Raw genomic sequence first — 13,335 nt, 5'->3', positions numbered from 1 at the left:
AGGGTTTTTCTATTAATAGAGTAAGTTAGGGTAAAAAGGAATGGACCTTCATCCACACAGGAATACAGAACTATAGCACCTAAGAGATGCATATGGGATTTGGTGTTCAGGCCTGATTAATAGATATGCATTATCTGTCAGCATCCTAAAATCCACACTGATTTGCCAGTGGACTGGTATCACTCTGGGTCCATATCGCAATACCTGCAGAAGCCTGAATCCCTTGTCAGGCATCAGATATGGAACCAGTATTTGCAAACTTAATACAGAATATAAAAACAGATCCAACTGGACTGTTGTTTCTGCAGTATTTTAAAGCTGGACAAAACATTTCTAGAAAAACAGGATTTTTGTGGGCATTATTTGTTAGTTTGCCAAAACAGAAATATTTTGCAGCAAAGAGAAAGATTTCACTGAAATTCACAAATAAGGCCTGCAAAAAATCCTGCCAGCTGCAGGAAAGCAGGGGCTCCCAGGACTTATGGCTTCAAAGCAGTCACACCATATGGCCTCCCCTCTGTTTGCCAGTCCAACACCTGCTTGTCTCCAGGCCCGCCAATTCTGTGGAAGTAGCAGGGTCATTCTCTCACTCTTGTGAGCCCCAAAGCTACACGTCACATTTGGCCTTCCCATTGAGCAGGAAGAAACCTAAGACCTTTAAGAACTCATCTTATGCCCAGACTCCGAGTTCTGAAGCCCTGGGAGACCCTCCCCTGGGCTTCTTGGGACTCTGGTGCAAATAGCTAAAAAATGTGAAATCCCTGGAATTTGGGAATCTACCAGACAGAGCCTCCAGATTCAATTAATTTTTAAAAAAATCTATTTAAAAGCTCAAGCAGAGGGGTTCTAATACACATTCTAAAAAGGCACTATTTATTTTCCTTAATTTTGGACCTTCCTGTGGAATAGTTCTGTCATTCAACTGCCTCTACTAGAGCTTCTCATACTTGTATGGGATGAACACACTGATATTTGTATTTGTGGTATTTAATGATATCTTCAACAACATGATTAACTGTTAAGAGCTGGAGGCAAATTAAGGAACTGTTAGAGTTTACATAAGTGATACCCTAGAGAGCCTCTATGAAGATAAGCATTAACCCAAACCCAGGCCATTCTCCAGCTGATCAGCCAGATCCAGTTTTAGCAGTGTACTTGTCAGCTGCAAGGCCCCCTCAAGGGAGCAAAGACACTCCTTTTCAAATGCCTTTGCTGTCACTGGGTGGTATCCACTTGTAGCTACAGAGAAAACATGGAGAGGCAATGAGAGACAGATGAAAGCAGGAAAGATCAAGGCAGTCCTCCATTGAATTTCTTTGATGTAAAAGGGAGATGTTACAGTTTGAGTATACATACAGGCAGAAAAATAAGAACAGAAGACAAATAGTAAGAAAACCATAAAAGCACGTGGAAAAATTATGGCTCTGCTCTTTATTCTCTATCTCTTACCATTAACAAAACAGAACATGGCTTGCCTAACAGTGTATTTAAGGAGGTTGTCTTTCTTTTTATAAGACCTCAGACATTTTCACTCACTTCTGCATGTCATTTCTGAGTAGCTGCATATAGATCAATTATTTCTTCTCATCCAGGACAGATCCATAATTTCTTAGTAACACTTTCAAGATTCTGAAATAAATAGAAGGAGCACTATAATTGTATCAGTCCTTTTATCTCAATTAAACAGCTGAGGGCTGCTCAAATACTGATTAGCCTATACTCTTGCCCTGCAGGATAAAGAATCACTCTTATTGGGCTTCTCATGGGCCAGAGCTCATCTACAAATTGTTATAATTTACATGGCATCCAAATGAAAGAACTTGACAGCAAGGAGTCTATTCATTAATATAAACTGTAGTTGATGAAGAACAAATTACATAATTGCCTGAGAAAGTAACGGAGTTACCTCTCAAGTATGCACCCATGCTGTGAAAGCTCATGGATTTCAGTGGGCAACACAGTGAAGTACTTATTTTAATAAAGGCAGGAACTCTTTTTTGGGTTTCTAAAATAAGCACACTGTAAGTGAAGCACTTCACATTTATCAACAAGAAATATGGCCCCATCCTGGGCAGGTAAAAGCAAGCTGCAAATAAATCTATTCTGTCTCTGCTGATGGATATGAAGCGGCTACTGGCACTTTATTTCAGTTATTTTAGACTCCTTTGAAAATTCAAGCCCTGAAATCACTTCTACCCACCCTGTTCCTTCCAAAAACCTTCTCTTTACCAGAGAGAACACTAACTTTCGCAGGATGGATGCAATACAGTCTCTCCCTTCTACCAATGCCCAAGAATCACCTTGGACATTTGCTACACCTCGGAGTATCCCTTTCTCTACTGACTGGGAGGTTTGTGGCAGCATCCAGCCAAGGATGTGCAGCCTACTCCACCAGCATGCTCTGCTCTCCCCCAGAGCAAGCAAATGTTTTCTCTCTGTTCCCTGTGAAAAAGGTCGAGTGCTGAGACAGTGGAAATTTCCTTGAGCTTCAAATTGCTATGAAGGGTTCTGCTGTCGTGACTCTGCAGCAATGCACTGTCAGACTTCAGGAATATATTTATAATTAGTGCCTAACTTAGAGCATCAAAGACCATGATGTGTACCTTTTACCCTTCCAATCTGTCTTGTCTAGTTAAAGCAGAGGTTGAGAGTTTCTCAGGGCAATAGTTGTCCTTCACTCTGTGCAGACATGTGCCTCACAAAATGAGTCTTGATCTCCCACATTTAAAAACTAACACAGCACAGCCAGCAAGTCATGAGAAACAAGCTAAGTACAAATAAGCATTGAAACATGAGATGGGTGCTGTTGGAAAACTCTGAGGCTTATGTGTTCACCACACTGGTCAGCCAAAGATTGAAGGGTATTTTCCCCCAGTGGGCTGAGAAAGGAAAAATGGAGGGGGAAGACTGTTATGGGAAAGTATTGTGATCTTGTCCTGTTCTTCTGCTTTCCCAGGCATCTGCTTATGCCCAGCATTGGAGACACATTTGACTAAATGAACTTCTAGTCAGACTCAGGGCAGCACTGGTAAAGTGTTTTGCCACTTTACAGCCTTCATTTAAATGATACTATATACTTATAAGTTATACATTCGAAAAAACTGTTCAGACTCAGTTTCTTCTGTCAGTATAGCTTGGCTGACAGTTTGTCTGCATTGTTTTGGCAAGATAAAGCCACAGGCTGCATCAGGGCCAATGACCTACAAACAGAACAAACTCTAACTCTACCAGTCTTGCACGTTTTTTTTACTACTTGGTCTCCTCTTGCCTATAAAGGCTGAAACTGGAACTAATGCCCAGTGGGAAAAAAAGAAAAAGACAGAGCAAATACACTCTTAATTAACATGCCTTCGCATAACATATTCTGTTAATTTTATCCTAGTGCTTAGATGCCAAGGAATGTCAAGACATGTGTGAACTACATTAATTTAAAATTAAGAATGTACCTTAAAAAAAAAATAAATTGTCAGTATGAAAGAGCACAGAAAAGAATATTTAAACTGGGCAATTGGTAATTGCTGTCTCTCTTCCCCTGAGTTCTAGATATTTTTTCCTTTACTGGACTTGATTTCCTCTGCTCATGCACATGCCTTGACTTCTTCTACATGATGTGACATTGAAATGTTATTGCCTGACAAAGTAAGAAATTTTGAAACCAGCTTCTGTTCTATAGAGTGAGGAATTGCTGAATTTTCCCTCTTTTTGTCAGGTATAATGCATTATCAGATATAAAAAGTCTTCAGAACAGTTGCTGAAACTACAATGTTACATGAATGAACTCCATGAATAAATCTATCATTTATTTTATTAGGACTTCAACAAGAGAATAATTCCACCCCATTAAATTGTCATGCTATTTACTATTATACTATTATTTCTATTTTTCAACTCACAGAACTGCAAACCATCACTGATGTGCCATGTGGTAGGTCAAAGGTGACCATCTTGAACATAAGATCTTTGCAAGGAACTGCAGTTCACATTTGAAACCTGCTGGCTCACAGCAGTCGGCTACAAGTTTCCACAGTTCACAAAGGTAATACTGCCTCTTCCTGCAGCAGCTGCACCAGATAGAAATAACAGACTGATGGTTGAAGAGCAGGAAAAAAAGATTGGGAACTTCTTCTTTTCTTTATGTCATGTCAGGGGCATGCTGTGCACTCGGCGGGGCTGCCAGGAAGCTTTGCTGCAGCACCTTCAGCACTGGGGAGGCATAATCAGTGTCAGGTGTCACAAAGCAAGTCACGATCAGCCACAACTGTGGCCACAACAGTGACACGGGAGGGCAAAGCACTGGATGAGAGAAAACTGGAAATTTCTCCAGAGTAGGCAAAAAGCTCCCGGTGGCCCAAAGCCAATAAAACAGCTCTGCTTCATCTAGTCATAAAGCCTCTAGCATAAGGATAGCAGGAACAGTGATGTGTCTGTTCCTAAATGCCAAAAAATAAAACTCCATATGAGGATGTATGAAGCATGATTCAGGGGATAACTACAGAGCCAGTATAAGTCACTGAGGATATGAATACTGCTCCAGAAGCTGAGCTTTCCGTAACTTTTTAGTGACATATGTAAAAAAAGTGATTGTTCCTTTGTATCAGAACTGCAGTCCATCTAGTTCAGCATCCTGCCATCAGCAAGTATATACATATAACCCAATCTGTTCTTGTCCTTCTGAATAAAGGAAGCAATTTGTTATTCTTCACAGTAAATCTGTTAGAATTTGTTACAGAGCAGTTGATACAACAGTGTCATCTCTAAACACAATTAAAATGATGACAAACAAGATCTTTGCATTTATCAATACTTTCTAGTATTAGCAAACACTTCAGCACCTGCCTTGAAAGCATTTCAATTCCTCTAAATTGGCAAGTAATAACTCAACATTTTCAAATTTTCCAAATACTCCTGCAAACTGTATACTGTGACACTTCAACTAATGAAGCCAAATTAACAACTTCAAAGTTTTAAATTAAAGACCTAAAGACAACCACTGATATCTAAATGTGCTGAGATAAATTTAAACCCATGATTTATAGCCAAATTCTCTAAAGTTACAGTCACAAAGTTAATGTGATATTGGAGGACATGGAAAAATATACCATCAGATATTAATGATAAATTCAGCCAAGGCTGAGACCAGCAAAATTTTGGGAGAATTATAAGTGGTAAAGTTATCATCATATGTTTGTGAGATTTTGGCTTGACTAATCGGATACTGCAGGATGAAAAGAATGATATTGTAATGCTTCTTTCCTATGTGACAAGCAAAAAAGCTTTCAGAAGGAATTCACTTCCCATGCAGAATGGGGCCAAACAGTTGTAAATAACTAAAAGAGTTAAGACTTTCTCATTTTCTTAATGGATCAGGCTGCTAGCACCAGCCAGATCTTGAAGTCTTTATTTATCTATCTGCACCTGTATATTCCTTGTCATGTCCTAACAAAGATCTTAGGTCTCCACATTTTTGGGACTGACAGCTCCGTGTGTATGAGTGAGCAGGATTCTAACACTTCAGCTACATAACTGTTTCATTTATTTAGATGGAAACTTTTTTATTGTATCACAATTTCTTAATATTTTCATATTATGTTAATAAAAAAATCACCAGGACACCTTTTTGCATGTTTTCATTTCATTGTAAGTCATAAAAAAATAAGGTAAAAGCCCCCATAAAATCCTTTTCCCGTTTTTATCATTTACAAAATTGGCCTAGTAAAACACTTAACAAATGCATAATGATTATAATGGGCTAGTACATTTTACTTGTGATTTTCAATTGCCGTTGTAAATTTGGTTCCAGTTCTGATCCCCACTGAAGTCCATAATGATGTTGACATTAACCTCAATAAGGTCACAATTTGATCCTCTAGAACCCATTGGTGTTTTCAAGAAGGTATGAAGAAATATGGGCAGGTATGTGTGTGTTTGTGTAGCAACAGAGAGGCCACACCTCTGCCTCATATACAAAAACTATGTACTCAACCAGTTTCTTCAAACAACATCAGAGCTCAGCTGAAAGACACTTTGTTGACTGCTAAAGACTTCATAAAATGAACTCTCCAAAAAGTGTAGCAGTACTGGACTATTGCAATTAAACTTTCCTTTTTGTGAAAAAAGGCACTTTTTGCTGGCAGAATTGAAAACTGAAAAAAAAATGTACATAATTACAATTAATCCCTCTGAAGCAGGTCTGAGTATCTTCCAATGCATGAACATTTGCAACAGAGTACTACCTAACCTACTGCAACAAAACACTGGCTGGCTTCATCATGGAAACTCAATTCTTCTTCTCAGTAAATTACCTACAGTGTAGTTGGACAATTTTCTATTTTTTTTTTTTTTTGCTCTTTCTTATCAAATCAAATGGTGAAAGACACAGTTTAGATCAGAACGCAAGCAGAGCATTCAGTAGGAGGAAATGACATTGTTTAAAACTACAGCACCATGTAGTTAACAGGCTTCACTGACAGGCTTTTTTAAAATTATTTTTGTTGTGCAAGCAAGAGCATTCCTGTTACAAGGGGAAATTAGTTAACAGAGCGAGATCATACAGCATAGTAGGGGAGCCCTGTTGTTACTTGCAGAAAGAACGTCAGAACTGAAAGGAGGAGGTATTAAATGCAATTCCCTGCTGTTTGCTCTCTTAAGGCACCAGCAGCTCTCCACTGGAGGCCTCCTAGCCGCAATCAAAGTTTGCCCTAAGAGACCTTCTCCACCATAAAGCCAGAAGCACCAGCAACACACCAGACTACAAAGGTCTTATTAAATTTAAGCGCAATCCTAGATGTCTTAAGTGAAGCAGGATCCTCAGCTGTGGTGTTCTAAGCAGGGCTCTACACGACCATGGAGCAGTTGAGGTGGGAAGGGACCTCTGGAGGTCATCTGGTCCAGCCCCCTGCTCAAGCAAGGCCACCCAGAGCTGGTGACCCAGAGTCATATCCAGACGGCTTTTCAACGTCTCCTAGGATGGACACTCCACCGGGCAACCTGTGCCTGGGCTCTGTCACCCTCACAGGAGAAAAGGATTCCCGATATTCCCTGTGTCTCAATGCGTGCCCATGGTCTCTGGTCCTGCCACTGGGCACGGTCGAGGAAAGCTCGAATCCCGGTCCCCGCACTGCCCTCCCCGTAGCCCCGGGGGGACCTCCCGGTTCCTCGCTACCCGCGGTGGCCGCGTTACCTCGCAGACGGACCGAAGGAGGGGGCCCGCCGAGGTCCCGCGGCCCCAGCCCCGCACAGCAGCGCCCTCCGGCCCGCGGGACCCGCCCGGCAACCGCGGCTGCCCGGGGAGGAGCCCCAAGGCCGGGCCCCGCTGCCCCTGCCCTGCCCCGGGCGTGCCCGCCACGGCCGCTGCCCCGCGGCCATCCACACCCCCCCTCACATCCATCCATCCATTCATTCATCCTTCGCCTCCCCCTCCCCGGGGGGCCCTTCCCGAGGCCGCTCTCCGCCCAGCAGCAGCGGCGTTCGCGGGGGCACTTTGGAGCCGCTTTAGGCGGCTGCTATTTATAGCTCTGCCGTGCTATTTTTAGAGCCGAGCGCGGGTCTCGGCAGCGAAAGCTGGCGAAGCGTGTGCGGCTGAGAGCCGGCACATCACCCCCAGCGCTCCGACACACGGGCAGAGCGGTGGAAGCTGTTCGGCTCAGCAGATTGAACACGGGTTTAATCGGTGTGGGGTTGGGGCTGCTCAGGTGGGAGCAGGGCTGAAGCTTTGACCAGAAGGGCAGTACTGTCAGTCAGCGGGTCCTGTGCCTTGGTACCCTTCCAAATTGGGTGTTTCTTTGAAGGTGTCACTAAAAAAATGAGATCTGGGAAGCAGGAATGTTCCCCACATGTTTGATGTTTAGAGTAATATTGGAGCTGACAGAAAAACATAATTCTGTGCTGTCAGTAAGATGCTATTGACTGAGATGAACACATGACGTGTATGTATCAGTCATAAAAGTGCTTCGTTATCAATGTTCAGTCATTAGCACTGTCTTAGAAACAGGCATTATTATGGGAGTTCATTACCTTTTTTGAGAAGGTGCATTCATGCTGAAGGGTATGTCCTCTCTTTCCTTGGTACGTTAAATTCACATTAAACTTAAAGGGAGTCATGTGTGTGTAATGAAACGGTGTATAGCCCAGGGCACACACATTCTATAGCCACTGTCTGTTATCTGCGTTAAGTGACCAGAGGACAAATTAAACTTCATATGAACACTACCCTGATATTTTCTGCAGTTTTAAAAAAATGTGTTTATGAAGAATTCCGTGTCTCCTCCCTTTCTGATTATGCAGCTCCCAAAGAAGCAGCTAAGAAGCTGTATCACAGTGCACAGCTGAAACTGAAGAAACTGCAGTGGAAGAATGCAGGCCATGGTATGAGGCAAAATGGTTGTACCATAAGCAAAGCAGCTGCATAGGCTCGTTTAAATTTGAAATAAATTCTTCTTGGCATTATCAGCAGGGATTAAATCTAGCATTTTCAGAGCCCAGATAGTGTTTTAGCACTTCACCTGAAGGACTATTTTAATTAACTGGCAGTTATAGTATACTCTTATTCATTGTACCCCTGCCAATACAGAGGAACAGCTTTGTTTTAGCCAGTAGTTTTCACCTGCTGGAGAGTAAGAGGTGAGGAAGGGCACTCTGAGTAGAACATACTGATCATTGGTGCTCCTTGTGTACACCTAAAGAGACTTAAACATCAGTACTACTCTCCAGAAAATAGCATCAGTTGCAGAACACGAATTGTTTGCAGTGTCCTTCAGTGTTAAGTTTTCAGTAGAGAGTGACACTGCTGGTTCAGAGCCATCCTAGCAAAGTCCTCTCTCTGAAGGCTGTCTTGAACCCAAGTGGCATATAGGGCAAGAATAGATCTAGAATAAAGCAACAGTTGTATAGGAGGGATATTAAACTTCCAGCTTCAGAGAATTGTTTAATGTTTTCAGTCACTTCAAAAAATATGCCCAGGTGGGCAGTGGAAGACAGACTTTCTTTCCCTAAGAGTCTTCAGATTAATTAAATCAGGCAACTAAGCATTTTTGTCTTCTAACTACTTGTCTTCTAGCAGATCCCTACAGATGACAAATGTTCTGAAGGGCAAGCCATGTTTTAATTTCACCTAGGTAGTTAATTTGCATAGAAATAACTGAGTAGTCCTTTAATTATCCCATAGTTCTGTTGATGATAGAAGAGCTATGGCTCGTACTCCCTCAGTTATGTTGGTGTAGCAAGAATAACAAGTGACTTAAAAGAAAGCATTCTTGTTATTGAAGTCAGGACACGCATGTCCAAATTCACACAGGGAACAGATGTCATAAGTAAGAAGATACCATTTATACACAGTCGCTGTTTGGGGTTGAACTGTGCTCAAGAGAAAGTTGCGTAGATCACAAGCCTGCAACCAAGAAAAGTTGCTCTTAATGTGCTGTTTCTTTTACAAACAAGGCTTTAACATCCTTTTAAACACCTACTTTTCTCCCATCACTCATTGTTTTGATTAAAGAGAAGGAAACCAAAACAAACACCTTATGTAGAAGACACAGAGCTATTCTGAAGAGTTTCCTTTACAAATGCTCCTCTTGGGACCCGTCTCTCACATAGAGTGGATCTCTTGTCTCAACTATCCTTCTCTGTGAACACGTAAGTTCAGATGATTTTACTGCATTTTAATCTAATGGGCAGGTTTGCAGCTTGTATTTAATTAGCATATTTTATACTGGCACTCTTGAAAAGGGGGAAAAAAAAGGTTTGTTGAAAGCAAACTATTAAAGAAACTAAGAATGCTGAGGAATAAGCAAAAGAGAAACAAGATCAAACAGAAAGTTGCTGGTTATCCTCATAAAGACAGAAAAAGCTGTTTACTGACCTTTCTTCTTGTGCTTTAACTAGACTTAGCAGCTTCTCTTCATGCTGACCACGATAGAGTTTTGCTTACAGCCCTGCTCTTGTTAAACTCAGTAGCAAGATTCTGCATGAATAAGGCAAACTCAGTCTTAGTGTATATTTAGCTTCTGATTTGATGTGTTTCTGAGCAATGTCAGTCTCACACCTGAAGGAAGAAATACAACTCTTTCAAAGTGATTAAGTCAAAGTTATACTCAGTGTTTGGGTTTGCAAATGCTGTTCAAAATTAAGCAACTCTTTTATTTCAATTCACAAGTGGGAATAAAAAGCTTTGAACTTTAAACTTGATAATTGTGACATTCCAGTTATGTTGTTATTTTCACTTTTTCTGATACAATTTGGTCAGGAGACAACATAGGAAGAAGCAATGATAAATATTGTTCTGGTTCTGTAACCTTTATTTAAGTGAGTAATAGCGTAGAGATTGGGGGGACTGCTACTGCTACAGGTATCACAGTGATGGGAACTTTTTGTTTCTTAGAGATTTAATTAATTAGTAAAATTATAAGGAAGATGTATAAAAATTTAGTGTCATTGGACTTCTCAAGAGGCATAGCAACTAAACAAACAGTTGAACGATCTAGCAGCAGCAGGAGACCTGCTAATGCAAATACTTAGTGGTGTGACTCATAAAAAACAAGCTGAAAGAAAAACATTAACCAGCTTGCTCTTTCTCCCTCCCTCTTTCCCTCCCTTCTTCTTCCTTCTTCCCCTGTCCTCTATCTTAAAAGCACAAGCAGATCAATACCACAGAATTTTTCTTTACTTACATATGGTACATCCACAAGAATTGGTAAGGGAGGCAAAAGTGGAGTGTCACTCCATTTTAAAACGTAAACCGATTTATGCCAGTCTCCCTCCTGCTGAATCACTGAGAGAGGTCTAAAGAGTTTTTCTATCTGTCTTAATACATTTGTTAGTTACCATCTTGGTGTATAGGGCTAGTCCAACTATGGCAAAACATGCTGGAGTAAAAAAGGCTATCAAGACTAAGACTTCAAATGTAGTTGTGATGAGAAAATTCCTTAGAGGCTTTAGAGCCTGGTTTTCCAAACCATAAATATCAGACATAACTGTATATTCCCAATCTTTGGCAATCTTAATGTATCCTTGGGATTTTCACATCAATTAATATTATGCTTTGGTTCTCTGCTTTCTTTCTCTCTGTTTTTCTTTCAGAGGATATTGTTTTAAGTTGGGTGTACCGTAATGTGTTTGGAGTTTTTCTGCAGTTTTCTGTGACTTTATTATTCTAAATTTTCTTTCCAGGAAGCTGCAGTCACATGAGTTTAACCAACATACTTCTTATATTGTGAGGGGGTCACATTAGCAAAGAATCACATTTGAATCAATGTGAGATTTGAACTATTAGAATTGAAAAGTATTATTGACTGTAGTTGCCATCTACAGCTATCACTTAGGGATGAGACTGTTCTTTTAAATGGTTCTCTAGAGTTTACCTTCTTTAGAGAACATACCAACTGCCAATACTTACACTACCCTCTGAACAGTAGAGGAAATTGTGCATGTTGCAACTTCAAGCACATCATAAAGACTGTAGAATTTAGATGCTGCTGAGATTATTCCAGCATCTTCTTTTTTATATGAAATGTAAAAATCTGCATTCTCACTCATAACCAAGCTAAACTGATGAGTACTTAGAAATGCACTTACATCTGTTCATTTGATCTCCAGACTATATCTTAATAGCACAGCTATAAATTACCCTTGTTTTTGCTGAAATTTAAAAAGTAAGATCTACCCTTTGTGTTTCTCATCTAATACAAAAATAGCCTGATTTGTTTCTTGGAAACCTTAATTCTCACTGCAATAAACTGGTAAAGGAACATGTTTCTAAAATACATGTTTCCAACCACTGGAAGGAAGTCTATCTTACTAATATATTTATCATTAATTTGAAGTAATGATCCAGAAACTCAAACCAGAAGGAAGGATAAAAATATAGAGGCAAGCCTTAAATAACTTGTTGACAGAGGAGCTTTAGAAGTAAATTTAACCCCAGTCTCAGCTACAGTGACCACTTTCTACTTTCTTTTTACATGGCATTGTGTTCTGTGTTGTTTACTGTTTCATTGTGCATCTGTAGAGCAGACACTGTCCCCAGATCCTTCATAGGAAAGTATATGGCTGAATGCTACTCCATAGGAGAAGGCAGGATTTCGGAGTTGGTGCAAGAAGCCTGTCTGAAGGTATCTTTACTCATGATATGGGCTTTATAAGCAGGGCTTGTAGATTCTACAGGTTTTGAAGTTCATGAAGCTAATTAGGCATTACAGTGATAAAGTACCTCAGCCTGAATGAAGCCATATGGAGCACTGCAATAATTTTGTCTGTGCAGTGGCACTCAAGATAGAAATTTACAGTCTGATAAAGAAGATTATCTTTACAACTTGTGTCAAGTTGGGCTTGGAGTAGAGGATTTAACATCTTTGCCTGAGACCCTGCTAAGCATTGCTTTTCTGTGTTCATTGAAGAAGACACATCTGCACAGCGAAAGGAAGGATGAACATAGATTCAGTCTATTTTAGAAAAAAGTAAAATGAAATATAGGTTTATAGATTGAGCTTAATTTTTCCAAAAGAAAACTCAAGATCCAGGGATTCCAAGGCCTGCACATTCAAAGGAAAAATGAGCAGCATAGATATCAATGGACATGTATGAGTTTTAATTAATGATATTAACAAGAATTCAAATTATTGCTGTCATTAACAAGTTTAAAATTAATTAGATGAATCTGTTTTATAATATTTTCAACAAATCTCAATCTGGATGCAGATGGATGATCCCCATTGAAATGGAGTGCAGGGATATCTGCTGAAGTACTTAATTTATGTTAGAAGGGCATATTCCATGGCATTGCCACGTCATGTGTTACCTCTGCTGTAACAGTATGTTGCCTAAATCACTGTGAAAGCACTGTTCACTGTATTGTGCAAGAGACTTGGTGATTGCTTCCCAGCAATGATGAGAATGAGTTATGAGCCTCTCTGCCTCTTCCTAAAATAACAGGGAATGAATTTCATGTGGGCAAACACTTGACTCATTCTTCTTGGAACTGATAGCTTACCACACAGGACTTGGAGGCTGCTCAGTGAACCAGTCCATGGTTCACAGGAAGAAGAAGCCTCCAGAGGAGCTCAGACACTCAAAGAATAACATTCTCGGCCAAAAATAACCCTGAGCACTGAAAACAATTTGAAAAAAGTGTTGGTCTACTTGTAAATCTGTTGCAGCAACATGTACCTCTAGTCATATCTGAGAGATGAATGGTACATCCATCTTTGTCTCTTTGCTCTTCTGTTTCCAACCAAAGCTTCTTCCCAACCAAACCAGCACTACATAGGATATACATAGGCTTGTAATCCTTACTCACATGAGCTGTGTCAGCTGCTGGTGGTGAAGGCCCTGCTGCAAGATGTG

This window comes from Chiroxiphia lanceolata, chromosome 3 (assembly GCF_009829145.1).
Source record: "Chiroxiphia lanceolata isolate bChiLan1 chromosome 3, bChiLan1.pri, whole genome shotgun sequence".
NCBI classification, from domain to species: Eukaryota; Metazoa; Chordata; class Aves; order Passeriformes; family Pipridae; genus Chiroxiphia; species Chiroxiphia lanceolata.
Note: the sequence above shows the minus strand (reverse complement) of the source record.